Consider the following 7326-nt stretch of genomic DNA (forward strand, 5'->3'; position numbering starts at 1 on the left):
ACGGCTTGCTCATTTGAACTCCAACCCACAATCCCTACAAAAAAATTATTTCACAAATAGGTTTAGTACTCAAAAAATGTGAATGCATGCAACATATGAATTGGGTATGAAAAGTAATTGTAGGTTTAGTATCGTCCCTTTCTCAAGCACCACATCAACCCCATCATGGGTCTATCGACGTCATCATGGTCAAAAGGCAACTCTGGGTAGGGTGCCATGTTAATGAGTGGCCGACCTATCGGGAAGCGCTCGTACAACCAAAGCTGAAGAAGCAATGGGCAACCAACAAAGATGGGCTCCATCGAGTTGACCTTACAGCATCCTGTGCAAAGCCCCCTATAGGTCACTGCCAATACAGCTGAACCCCAGCTGTACTGTGGAACCTCGTCAAGCGGGGCCTCCGCTATATCCCTCGCATAAGGAAGGAGGTGCTTAGGCACCGAGTTCCCCTGGGACGTGCAGAATATGATCCACCCAAAGAGCCACAGTAAGTACGCCTCCAAGTGCCTCACAACTATGGCGTCAACGGCGTCGGCTCTCTTATAGTCGACCTGCACAACCATACAAGTTACTTCACATATTCACAAAATGAGAGCGATAATGAAATGAAAAGACAGGTAAATAAGTACTCACACTGAACTGCATGAGCCACTTCTTCGTGGGTCCATGTGTGGAGCTGAAGGTGCGGTATGGCAAGACCCGATCATTCCGTGAAAAGTGGGCAAACCGGTCCAAAAGCTCCTCACGCCAGCTAACTAGCACGTCCTTCGCGCCAACGGCCCTGCTGACACAAGGAAGTCCAAGTAGGAGCGACACGTCCTGTAGTGTAGGGCCCATCTCACCCACTGTGAGGTGGAACGTGTGAGTCTCAGGCCGCCAACAGTCAAGAAGAGCTGCTAGGAGTGACATGTTAGTGGAAACGTTGTCACCTTGTCCGTGTGCTTCACTCCTGCGTTGATCATGTCTCCCTCATCCAACCTCACTAGCGGGAAGAGCCCCACAGTGCGTAACCTATACCATGGATAGCATTTATTATTTAAATGAACACAATGGTACGCCTGAAATTGAGTAAACTAAGTAAAATGTACCTCGGAATCCACCGAGCGTCGATCGGCATCGTCGAAAGCAGGACACGTGCGCCAAGCGTGCTGAGGTTGGCACCCCGTACGGCTGACATGAATGCCCTGTGAGCGGCGTCCATGCGAGGGTCGAGTAACTCGAGGGTCTCATACCCCTCTCCAAGATCCTCCGCCATATCGGCAACACGTATAATATTAGTATATGACGAATGAAATATATACGGCTGACATGGAGACGAGATAATAAAATTTACAACACATATCAGTTATTTGAAATACTACATAAATGAAATACAAATTAGAAGACATGAGATATTTGAAATACAACATAAATGAAATATTACAGGATATATAATTATTAAAATGTCTTAATATTACAACTTAGGTTTCAGTCCACAGTCTAAGAATTATAGGAGTCTCTCGACATAGAACAAACATGACGAATTACATTAGATATGACTAAGTTGACAAAATGTAGGAGTTCATAAACATACAAGGTACATTACTATTGCTTCATACATTTATTACAGAAGCTCGTCATTGTTCCTATGTGCATGCGGACCCTGACCACGTGCTGGAGCATTTGCGTCACGTATTGATGGTCCAGCTTGGTTACTCCCGCCTGCATATTTCATTGCAAGGCACGACAGTTCTTGTACGTGTGACCTGTTTCATGGCACTTGGAGCAGAGGCGGATATCAAGACCAGCTTCAGATTGATCCATGTTATTTGGGATGCATTTGTTCTTGCACCGCCCAACCCCTTGGAACATTTCTGGATCAGGGTTAAAAATGTAACGCGCGACATTACCAGGATTATTTATGAAGTTTGTTAGTAAACGATATCCATAAACCTCGTTCCTTCAAGTGGGCCATATAGTTTTCTTCAGGAAGTAACGTGGTACGAATTAACAAGGCTGAAATCTCCCTGTCTCAAGGCATGCAGAATGACATGAGTGCAAGGCCTGTGAAGCAGTCTTGGCTTCTGGCATGAGCAAACAATCCTTCATTTCTAAGGATGCACTCTTGTGTGTGCTTCTTGCACCTCCCTGTGGTGGAACCGTCCAGATTAACATGGCTAAAGCACACTTAAGTCGCTTAACACGCGATCATGTACTTTAAACAAGTCAACTTGGTCGTCCGTTGGATTTCATTTGATAAACCACTTAACTTAGGATCGAGAAAGCAATACTCGCACGAAGGCGAGTGGTTACAGAGGTTACAATAGTCCATCTCAAATAAACAAGTGCATCAAATTATTACAACCTCAAGTTTGAAATTCAAGCAAGGTTTGCAGAGTTTTCAAACAGCGGAAATAAATAAGTGGAAGCTAGACGTCGTTGCATAATATCATGAAGAAGTCGATCATGACATCAATGATCCCGGTTCTCACTGTCCGAGGAGGGATCCCACTCAACCATCCAACCAGGAGGAAGTTAGGGAGGCCAAGTGCCACTTCCAACGAGCTCAGGGGTATCAACATCACCTGAAAAGATGTGCCACAACAAGGCTGAGCGACTACGCTCAACAAAGACTTAACCGACCGGTGGTACTCCTCCACCAACACCTAGACATGCAAGCTTTTTGGCTCTGGGGTTTGTTTTGCCAAAAGCGACTAGTGTAGGTCCTTACTTTCAACATTTTAGCCACAAGTTCTATTGTAGTTTACCATTCTAAGTTAGCAACTATACTAAACCAAGTATAGTTTTCCAAGCAATTAGTACAGGTATCCATATTAGATCATCATCATCTTTCATTCTTAGTGTAGCATAGCGATCAAGTAGTCCCAAACTGTGAGAGGCAAACGAATCAATTCGAATTTCTTAACCATGCATGGCGAACCTAATCCCACGACATCCGCGCACCGTGAAGGGTCGCTTCATTTGTCAGCATTCCCCATCAATTCCCAGACCCATGTCGGGCCCACTTCCCTTGGTACAAGGTTCCATAGATCTAGCCTCTACCGTTCTATGACCGCACTTGTCACCACATGATGCACCAAGGGAAAACTCAGTTTCCAGAGACAGTGGAACGATCCGCTCATGTCCTGGTTCAACAGGTACTAGGCTTCCCCATCCCATACTAGGTATGAGATTAGTAATTTCAAACACTTGATCACGAACACTATCACATCTCGACCTTAGTCCATTTTCATGTAGATAGACGGAGCAAACCACCGAGTACCGAACATAAGCCTGGCCCCATCCATCGTTCTTATAGTTGCAACATAAGTAAGCAATCAACTCCTATAACTCGTGAGTGATAGGAAATCACTTGACTTTTACCGAGTCCTATTAAGCATTACATCTACTCGACTTAATATACTAGTGTTCATATCAAGGGTACTAAATTCATGCATCTACGGTCTCAATCAACTCCTAGAACGTAAATGCGCAATCAAAGCAATCAATCGTGTTGCAAGTATTTAAAGATAGGAAATCATGCTCCGGGGCTTGCCTTCAAACTCGGGGTTAGCGAATTGGTCTTCGGCTTGCTCCGGCACGGGCTCGACTCTAGCTTGGTGCTGATCCGCTACGTCTTCTTCTTCAGGCGCTGGGTGCAGCTCGTACGTGTCGTCAGCGAGGTTCAGTTCTACACGAAATGCAATGCATCAAGTTAATTTCCCAAACTTTTTCATAGGATGTAAAACATGAGTTAGTACTAAGGAAGAAGAAGTTATATTAGGGCCACATTCACCTAAACAAGGTTTTACACCGTCTTTATTCACATAAGGAGGGTGGGATGTGGTGTGAAGCCGGGGGTTGGTTTGATGGCGATTGTGTACATATATACACTAACTTTTATTAAACTCAACTTAGATCGGAAAGTTATCCTATTTTTGAATGTTTTTTTTGTATCTCTTCCAATATTACCTTTATTACCTTAAGGTAACTTATACTTAAACATTTTTATAGCAGAAACCTTAATAAAACTGGTCATGAAATTTTTAACAGTGAGTTATAGGGGTGATACAGAGCCTTTGATGAATTTTTCACAATTTTTAGAGATGGGCATCTTTTTCTGTACATTTACTCTATTTATTCTTCCCTAGATAAGAAAGTGGTCCTTCTTTCTATTTCTGGTCGGTTCCATATTTTTTCCACAAACGACATTATACCGCTGACTTATTCCAAAAGGTTTCATATTTTTATCCTCTCTGGTTTAATTATTATGCAAAAAGTCAAAAACAAGCTTAGATTTCCATAGCAAAACTAAACAGAGAATTAAACATCTGATCTGGGCTCCAAATCATTTTTCCAAGCTTCTACTATCTGAAACAAACACTTGAGAGTTGGATTTAACTTTTTAGCATTTTTCTATAATTTGTTTAAATAGCTTAAACAAGAATTAAAACACATAACATTTATTCTAATAGTGACATGTGCCAAAAGTATTTTTATTGGAAACTACACTTTATATTGAGTCTAGCAAAATTGGTTTGACATTTTTCTGAATTTTCTACGAATTTTGGTGAATTTTCAAAGTTAAACATATATTCTGCCGATATTAAAATAAAAACCGAGGTAAACTTGCGATCTAGCCCTCACGTCTATATTTTATATTTGTAGGGGTCCCTAATTCTTGCACAAAAGCCCCTGATTCGATTTTTGCAATCGCAATCGGGTCCCCGGGCGCAAGGGTGGTGGTGGCCGGCCGAAATTCTGGCGAAGCGCTGGCAGACTTGGGGCGGAAGGAGGAGCGGTGCTCACCTGTGGTGCGATTTGATGCGTGTTGGGGCGATGGAGCGGTCCGACCGGGGCGAAATGGGCGAAGGACGGCGGGCGGCGACGGTGGTGATGGGTGGCGGCGTTCTGACGTGGCTGGGTCCGGGCGGAGGCGAAGGGCGAGCACCTGGGCTTCACGGGGTGGCGGCGAAGTGGCCGGTGGTGTCAGCGAAAGGGCGGCGCACGGCGGAGCTAGAGTTCCACGGCGAGATCGGGCGGCGGCAGGCGCAGGCGAGCTCTGGCGGTGGGAGCGAGTGCGGTGCGTGCGGTGGGGAAGGCGGGCACGGGCGGCGTTCGCGGGGGCTTTATAGCCATGGCGAGCTCCGGCTGGCCAGTGGGCCTGAGGGGGAGTAGGCACGCGGCTGGCTGGTGGCCCTAGCCGTGGCGGCGGCCATTGGTGGCAGGGGGTGGCGTGCAGGGCGAGGCAGGCGAGGCGTGCGGGATAGGGTAGGGCTTCGCGTGTGTGGGCGAGCGGGTTTTCTGGCTCACGCGATTGGTGGCGCGGGCGCTCGAGGTGTCCTATGCTGAGCTCTGGTTGGCGGAGGTGGTGGCGTTTGGTCCACGGCGCGACGTCGCAGGGCAGAGCGCTGTGCTTGCAGGCGAGACAAGGCGAGGCAGAGGAGCTACAGGGCACGCGGAGCTCTACTGCCCGCGGGCGAGCGTCGAGATGTCATGTCGCGGTAGGGGACTGGGCAACGGTGCGGCACCGGTGGGCGGTGTCCACGCGGCATGCAGCGCTGTGGTGCGCGCGTTCAGGTGCAGGGAGGGAACGCGGACAGGTTGATGAGCCGGCCTTTGGGTCAAACTTACGTCCGATTTTTGAACTGTACAACACTTGCTCCCTTAACAAAATTTTTAGCCCTCATGCTTGTGTTCAAACTCTACAAAAGGTTTTTGCTCATATCCCAAACAGATTTTGAGTTAAAACGCGTCAAAGTTTGGCCAAAAACTAAAACTTTCAGACTTAGAACACTTCAGCCAGTTTTGACAGTGTTGACCATTTTAGCTGTGTTTGACCTCATTTTTGAAAACCTTTTGGGCAGATTTTGACCTAACTCTAAAAATCAAAGTTGTTAAGGACTCGAAGCACTAAAACTCTCATAAAAGTTTCAATTTGAGTTTCCATTTGGAATTGTGAGAAAAGGAGCTCCAAAGTTTGGGTTTTTCATGTTTCCTTTACTTTGTCACTGATTTGAAATTCGAGTTTTTGAAAGCCTTCTGCTCAGATTCAACTCAAACGCCAAATACAAAAGTTGTTAGAAATGATGATTTTAACAACTCTTAGTTGGGCGAATGTTTAAGTTCTTAAGCAAAACTTCAAGTTATGGCTTAAACACTCATTTAGCTTGTGAGAGGCAATTGAGTCTCATTGCTCTCTTAGACTCTAATTGCTTCGTTTAGGCTTAAACACGGTTTAACTAACCTAGGGTTGTTACACTCCCTTCCAATTGACCTTTGTCCTTGCAAACAACCTCGTACTGACGTTCAACAGCACCTACTTCAGTAACACGACGCTTATGAGCCTTTTTAATCGCCTGCTCCATGTACTATGTCATCTTGTATCCATAAATTTTGTGATTATCTGCCATTGAGTTATTGGCCACCGCATACCGTTCCTTGAAGTACTTCATGGTGCGGTATAAGAAGAATTCCACGATGCCAACTAGGGGTAGTCCCCTAACACCACACAGGATCTAGTTGTACACCTACGCTAGGCTTGTAGTCATTATACCTCACCTAGCACCTCCCTCGTCATACAATAATTCCCACTTTTCCTTCGGCTCATGCTCAATCCACTGAGAAAATGTCTTAATGGACCTACCCCATCTTCCCCTGACATTTAGACCATCCAGTCCGACATCCTCCAGAGATACAAGGTGGTCGGTCTCATTGTTTACCGGCTCTTACCTAACTCTTCGGATTGTATTTTTTCAAGCTCATCAAGTTTCTTCCTTTTCATTAATTTCCCTTCCACAAAGGGATCTAATGGAGTCAGAGTAGGAAATCAAAAATTCCCCCACTCCCCCCTCGCAACCCAGGTTGGTTCCTTTGGGTTCCTTCCACAGTGGGAAAGAGCGGAAGCCGGATAGCGTTGCAAGGAAGGGGCGCTTGGTACCCCCTCCGCTCCAATGGTGGAGCTAGCTATAGCCGTTTCAACCGGCTATAAATTGGAGATTTATTTTATTATTTTGTTTTTGTGTAATTTTTTCAATATGAAACTTCCTAATTTGAGAGAGGCAGAGCGCTTCGAGGAAATAATTGAAAATGAATTAACTCCAAGCCATTAGATACATAGCTGTTTCCAGCGAAATTACAACAGATAAAAACGAAATTCGTGCACAACATACGAACACCAACGACTCTATAGTGAACAATTAATTATAGATTGCAGTGGCATGTGCAGCACGAATGCTATCCTAAACATGTGTCGTTGCTAAACCTAACATGCCTTAGGTAATTGAAATAGCTGGGGATAGAGCCATCTCTACTTTCTAGTAGAACTGGCTTTGCGAGAGCTGGGGT

Source organism: Setaria italica, chromosome IX (assembly GCF_000263155.2).
Source record: "Setaria italica strain Yugu1 chromosome IX, Setaria_italica_v2.0, whole genome shotgun sequence".
Lineage (NCBI taxonomy): Eukaryota > Viridiplantae > Streptophyta > Magnoliopsida > Poales > Poaceae > Setaria > Setaria italica.